Below are 7,146 nucleotides of genomic sequence, written 5' to 3'. Positions count from 1 at the left end.
ATGTATATATATATATATATATATATATATTTCAAATGGATACATCCATCTATACTGAACTGGTCCACTAAGCCTAGCTTCACTTGCAAGATGCACTGAGAGATGCTCCATGGAATCAAAAAACCCATGAGGGAATACTTTCTCCAACTTACATAGAATCATCTGAATGTCATTTTCCATCTTGATGAGATCTTTATCAATGAGTGTTGAAGAACAAAAATTCTTGAAATATTGACTCACTTCAATAAGTGGGTTCAATACATGTGTCGGTAAAGCACTAAAGACAATAGGAAGTAAACACTCTAAAAATATATGACAATCATGACTTTTCATCCCATGCATCCTCCCATTTTCCACATCAGCACATCTTGCCAAATTAGAACAATAACCGTCAGGCGTCTTCAGCTCTTTGATCCAACGATAAACAGATTTGGCTTCATCAGTAGATAAAGTGTAATTCGCACGAGGTTTTAGGGTCTTGCCGTTTTGTTCCACCAACAACAAATCTGGTCGTCTGCAATATATACCTATGTCTTTTCCAGCTTTGTCATTATCTTTTGTTTTCCCTTTCACATTCATCACAATATTAAATATGTTGTCAAAGAAATTTTTCTCGATATGCATAACATCGAGATTATGTCTCAAAAGATTATCTTTCCAATACGGTAGATCCCAAAAAATACATCTTTTTGTCCAATATTGCCATTGTTTGTAACCTTGTGGTTTACAAGCCACACCATTAACAACATGTACCTTTGGCATATCTTTTACTTTATTCCAAACTTGTTCTGATGTCAATTTAAGCGGGGGTCCTAGACTTTCTGCATAGACCTTCATAAATGCAGCTTTGTTCCTTCTAAATGCATGATCAGCAGGTAATATCCTACAGTGCGAATCAAACCACGATGTCTTCCCGCCAAATTTTAAAGTAAATGCTTTTGTATCTTCCCTACAAATAGAACAAGCTAATTTAGCATGGGTGCTGATGACTCTTCATCATATGCATATTTTCCTACTGTTTTAGTCTTATTTATCCTCAATCATCAGTTAAATTAAGGATTTATTTGATATATTTTGTTGATTTTTGTTCTTTGAGTTAATAAAATGTTTTGTGTTTTTATTTCATTGATTAAGTAGGCATTTTTCATTGCGTTTTGTTTTAGTGCAGTGCTGAATTTTGATAAGAAATCAACATGACATATGTAGAGTATGTCAGCCATATCTGGTGTTGTAAATGTCCAATTGGTGTCAAACCAAGTGAAAATGAAAGCTAAGATCCATAGCTACACCTTTCATGAAGACACCGGAACCAAATTCAGACTCAAAAGAGGAGCAAAAAGCAATATACGACGGACAACAGATGCTGAGCGCGCCCGAGCGCACCCAAGCGCAAGCCAAGCGCTTTTTCCAGCATCTGCTACTGCCCAAACGCGCTGGAGCGCGTTTTCCGCGCCTGGGGCGCGCGACCCGCACCAACAACCATAAAACACAGATTTTTACTATTTTAGGGATCTTTTTCACTATTGGGAAGTTGGGAGACTTGTGCCCTAGCATATAAACTCAAAGACGACCATTTCTAACATCATTGGAGCAGTTTTATCAAGAATCATTCATGAATCCTTCTTATAATTCTTCTTATAATTCTTCTCTAATCTTTATCTCTTTTATTTCTGTCATGAGTAACTAAACCCTATTTGTTAGGGATGAGTGTAACAAGATGAAACCCTTATTTTTATGATTTGATTTCTAGTTATATGAATGAGTTTATTGAATTGTTTTTCTCATCTCTGTGCTTAATGCTTTTTATTGCTTGATCAACATTAAAATGTTCTACGATTTGTATTTTGAAACGGAAGTGGACTTTACGAATGCTTGAGATGAGAAATTCATGAATTTGTAGTCTAGACATAGGTGCAGGTCATGAAACCAATTAAATTAGTTGCAAAGCAATAATTTACAAGAGAATTTCTATACAGTAATGCTTAATTCTAATCTTAAATCTACTAAGGAATTATGGGTTACTTTGGATTTAAAGGTTCTGTCACTAAGACATTAGGGCAAGAATAATAAAGAGAATTCGGTAATAATTCAATAAAGGAATTCAATAACTAGGATCAAATTAGACACCAAGGTAAGGAATTAGGGGTTACTTTGGAATTAAAGGTTCTGTCACTAAGACATTAGGGCAAGAATAATAAAGAGAATTCGGTAATAATTCAATAAAGGAATTCAATAACTAGGATCAAATTAGACACCAAGGTTGGATTCGAAGTGAAACTCATCCCTGACATTTTTCTCAATTTATAAAAGATCAATTTTACTACCGTTGTCAATTTTAAATATTATTTCAATCAACTTGGGAATTTTTTGTTCAATTTCAGTAACTAAATATAATTCAATAGTAAAACGCAATCCTTATTTCGGGTATATGTCGCATGATTGAGGGGCAAATCTTGAGCTATACATTTTTAAAATATCACCATCAGATCCCTCCGATGCAGCCTCTTAAGTGTGACTTTTGCGGAGATGGTTTCAATTGAAAGATTTGAAAACCAATGTGAGAGGTTATTTGAACAAGTGGTTAAGTTTGAGAAGATGGACGATAAGTTGAAGATTGAAGATAATTTCATTGTTGTGGTAGAAGAAGATAAGCAAGAGGAAAAGACGAACGAGGAAAAGAAAAAAGAAGAGATTGATAAAGTTCGAGATTCAATCTATGCCTTGTTCATCAATGTCCAATTGAGAAGGACATGGAAACAACATCTTTTATTTCTTAAGTTCATGGAATTTCTACCAAACAAAAAGAAAAAGAAGGATTATGTGTTCTTCTTGTCATATATGCCACCTTGACAGTAGTTGAGACGTCAAGCTCAAGACACTAAACGAACGCTTATTGGGAGGTAACCCAATTTTATATCCTTTGCACCGTATTTATTTAATGCATTTCAGATTTATTTTACTCCATTTAGTTCCAATTTTAGTCTCTAATTTCTAGTTCTCTTAGTTTTGATGTTTGGTATGAGCAAGGAATCAAAAAGATGCGTTGAGAAGCGATTGTACAGCTCCAAATGACAGAACGCGCGCCCAAGCGCGCCTGAAGCGCTTTTTCCAGGTGTTGCTACTGTCAACGCGCGCCTGAAGCGCTTTTTCCAGGACCTAATGGCAACCCAACAAAAAGCAAAACGAACTAAGGTCGCAAGTACATCCTTCGCTCAACAGACACCAGAAGGCATGTTTTATGCTGATCTATTTGCACCTCTCCAGTATACTGGCGACCATAGCGGAACATGAGCGGATGATCTAAACGAGAATCCTTGAACTACTAAACTAAGAGAAGTTTTCTTTCCTTTTTTTTTTCTTTCTGTTGTTTGTCCTGTTTCTTTCCGTTTTCTCGTTTTCTTTGTTTAATGTCAGCGTATTGTGACTTTCTTTTCTTCATGTTTTTTTTCCTTTCACTAAATGTGTACTATGATGAAACAGTTGTACTGACTTGCACTTAATCTTAAAATTTCTGTTTGTGATTTCGCAAGTTAAATTTCATTTCTTAGATTATGTTATTGCTCAAGCCGACAAGCCTTCCTACTGCATGCATTCTTGATTACTAAATGGTTGTAGAAGGCTAATATGCCATGAATTTTTCAAAAATACAATTTTAACTTTTCAAAAGCATGTTGGCTTTATTTTGATTGTTCATACTCTCTCTTATTATCCTAGCTGTGAGCTTTTGAGCCTAAACACTTAAATTCTTTGTTGTGTGATTATTCAGACATGTGTTATCCCTCTAGAACTTGCACTAATTCTGACTTGCATCACATTTAATTTATGCATACATTGAGGCAATTTTATTGGTCGTTTGAGCCTTTCTAACTACTCGATGAAAATTTTACCCTTTGCTAGCCCCTTTGAGCCTTGCCCTTTTATTTCGGTTACTAGCCACATTACAAGCCAAACACCTGACTTTAATTAAATGACCTTACTTGGAGTTAGGTAGAAACAAATTATTGTCTTGATAAAATTCTAAGTTTGGGGTTGCTCATGGGATAGCAACTTTTTAAGTTTGGGGTGGTGATTCTCACAAAAAGAAAATAAAAAGAAAAAGAAGAAAAAGAAAAAGAAAAAAAAATCAGTTTGTGTACTTTCGTAAATAATATCTTCTTGGTTATTTTTTCATTGTTTGAGAATCTCCATAATGAAAAGGTGAAGAAAAAAAAATGGTAGAATAAGGTGGAAATGTATGCCTAACTCCAAGTGGTAAAGCATACTATCCTAAAATGTCCTACCCTTACCTAAGCCCCATTACAACCCGAAAGTCCTCCAAAAATGTATGTGTTTACTGCATTGTGATTGCTAACAAGAATTTTTTCAAGCCTATGGTAGCGTGATGCATGTTCTAGGATTTGAGCGATAAATTCATAACCCTTTCTAAACACTTGAGAGAAATTTTGGTGAGATTGTGTGAAGAGAGAGTTGAATTTGATGAATGAATGCCAATGTGTAGAAATCTTGTTGTTTTTTTGTTCTTTTTGCAAACAACCATAGAGCATGATGAATGTTTTGCAGTAGCAAGAACTTTGAAAATTGAGTTTGATTTAATTTGAGAAATTGAATTTAAGTGTGCATTTAACTGGACCAAATCTGAAATTAATTGTTGCTTGGGGACAAGCAATAGATTAAGTTTGGGGTTGTGATGACTCTTCATCATATGCATATTTTCCCACTGTTTTAGTCTAATTTATCCTCAATCATCAGTTAAATTAAGGATTATTTGATATATTTTGTTAATTTTTGTTCTTTGAGTTAATATAATGTTTTGTGTTTTTATTTCATTGATTAAGTAGGAATTTTTCATAATTTTACATTGCGTTTTGTTTTAGTGCAGTGCTGAATTTTGGTAAGAAATCAACATGACATATGTAAAGTATGTTAACCATATCTGGAGTTTTAGATGTCCAATTGGTGTCAATCCAAGTGCAAATGAAAGCTAAGATCCATAGCTACAACGTTCATGAAGACACCGGAACTAAATTCAGACTCGAAAGAGGAGAAAAAAGCAATATACGTCGGACAACAGATGCTGAGCGCGCCCAAGCGCAAGCCAAGTGCTTTTTCCAGCATCTGCTACTACCCAAACGCGCTGGAGCGCGTTTTCCGCGCCTGGGGCGCGCGACCCGCACCAACAACCATAAAAACACAGATTTTTACTATTTTAGGGATAAGTTGGGAGACTTGTGCCCTAGCATAGAAACTCAAAGACGACCGTTTCTAACATCATTGGTGCAGTTTTATCAAGAATCATTCATGAATCCTTCTTGTAATTCTTCTCTAATCTTTATCTCTTTTATTTCTGTCATGAGTAACTAAACCCTATTTGTTAGGGATGAGTGTAACAAGATGAAACCCTTATTTTTATGATTTGATTTCTAGTTATATGAATGAGTTTATTGAATTATTTTTCTCATCTCTGTGCTTAATGCTTTTTATTGCTAGATCAACATTAAAATGTTCTACGATTTGTATTTTGAAATGGAAGTGGACCTTACGAATGCTTGAGATGAGAAATTCATGAATTTGTAGTCTAGACATAGGTGCAGGTCATGAAACCAATTAAATTAGTTGCAAAACAATAATTTACAAGAGAATTTTTATACGGTAATGCTTAATTGTAATCTTAAATCTACTAAGGAATTAGGGGTTACTTTGGAATTAAAGGTTCTGTCACTAAGACATTAGGGCAAGAATAATAAAGAGAATTCGGTAATAATTCAATAAAGGAATTCAATAACTAGGATCAAATTAGACACCAAGGTTGGATTCGAAGTGAAACTCATCCCTGACATTTTTCTCAATTTATAAAAGATTAATTTTACTACTGTCGTCAATTTTAAATATTATTTCAATCGACTTGGGAAATTTTTGTTCAATTTCAGTAACTAAATATGATTCAATAGTAAAACGCAATCCTTGAGTTCGACACTCGGTACTACCGTTTTATTATTACTTGCAACGATTCAGTACACTTGCTGAAACGCTATCAGGTGCCTCATCGTGACAACCTCTCATAAGCGGGGAAATCATTAATGGTCGAATCAAAGCAACTCTCATCATAAAATTTTCTCTTCGAGCAATATCATATGTCAAGACACCACTCCACAACCTCTTCAAATCGTCAATCAAAGGTTGTAAAAAAATATCAATACCAGTTATAGGATTAGAAGGACCTGGTATCACAACAACTAAGAACATATAAGGTTTAGACATACACATATCAGGAGGAAGATTATAAGGAGTAACAATAACCGACCAACAAGAAAAAGGAGTAGACGATGCTTGTATGTAAGGCGTAAATCCATCTAAGGATAATCCAAGTCTTAAATTGTGTGGATCTAACGCAAAATCAGGATGCACTTCACAAAGAGTTTCCATGCCTGACCATCAGACGGATGTCGCAAGTCACCTGAATTTCTTCTATTCTCATAATGCCACGTCATCTTTCCTGCAGTTTGTATTGATGCAAACATTCTCTACAATCTTGATACAATAGATAGGTAAAACATTGCTTTCCTTGGAATTGATTTTCCCCTACTTACCCTAGAGTTATTCCTTTGGTGATACCTTGGTTGTTGACAAAACTTACATTCAACTAAGTTGGCATCATTTATACCAAATTCATTGTCATAATACAACATGCAACCTTTAACACAACAATCAATCCTTTTGACACCTAATCCTAACTTTGACACTAATCGTTTAGCATCGTAATAACTTTGCGGCAAACCATCTCTAACAGGTGTTGGGTCTAGCATCATTTTAGTCATCAAATCCAAAGCTAAATCAGGAATATGAAATTGAGACTTTGGACCTAATAGTCTAATACACATTGATAAGTTTGAGTTTGGAGATCCTTCAAACAACAGTTTATTTGTCTCTTTCAAGAGACCATAAAGTCTCTGAGCTTCTTCATTCGAAAATCCATCGGTATCGTCACATTGATCTTCATTGAATGAAAAATTAACCCCAACAACATCCAAAATCATATCATTCATCACCTCAAAGTGTTGATAGTTATAATAATATATACCTAACATGTTAGTACTACTTGAAGGACTTATGTTATTCTCCACACATGTACTAGTATTAGGCGCCGTC

General features: G+C 34.8%; 1 protein-coding gene and 1 pseudogene across 1 annotated transcript in view; one reads left to right on the top strand and one right to left on the bottom strand.

Annotated features, from left to right (window-relative positions):
• The window catches only part of LOC140920302 (uncharacterized), a 27,672-nt gene that overhangs the window by 2,571 nt on the left and 17,955 nt on the right, over positions 1-7,146 (bottom strand). The window lies entirely within an intron of this gene.
• Positions 1-7,146, top strand: part of LOC105852090 (proline-rich receptor-like protein kinase PERK9) — a 22,158-nt pseudogene that overhangs the window by 12,231 nt on the left and 2,781 nt on the right.

This window comes from Cicer arietinum, chromosome 5, assembly GCF_000331145.2.
Source record: "Cicer arietinum cultivar CDC Frontier isolate Library 1 chromosome 5, Cicar.CDCFrontier_v2.0, whole genome shotgun sequence".
Classification (NCBI taxonomy): domain Eukaryota; kingdom Viridiplantae; phylum Streptophyta; class Magnoliopsida; order Fabales; family Fabaceae; genus Cicer; species Cicer arietinum.
Note: the sequence above shows the minus strand (reverse complement) of the source record. Positions and strands in the feature narration are given on the sequence as shown.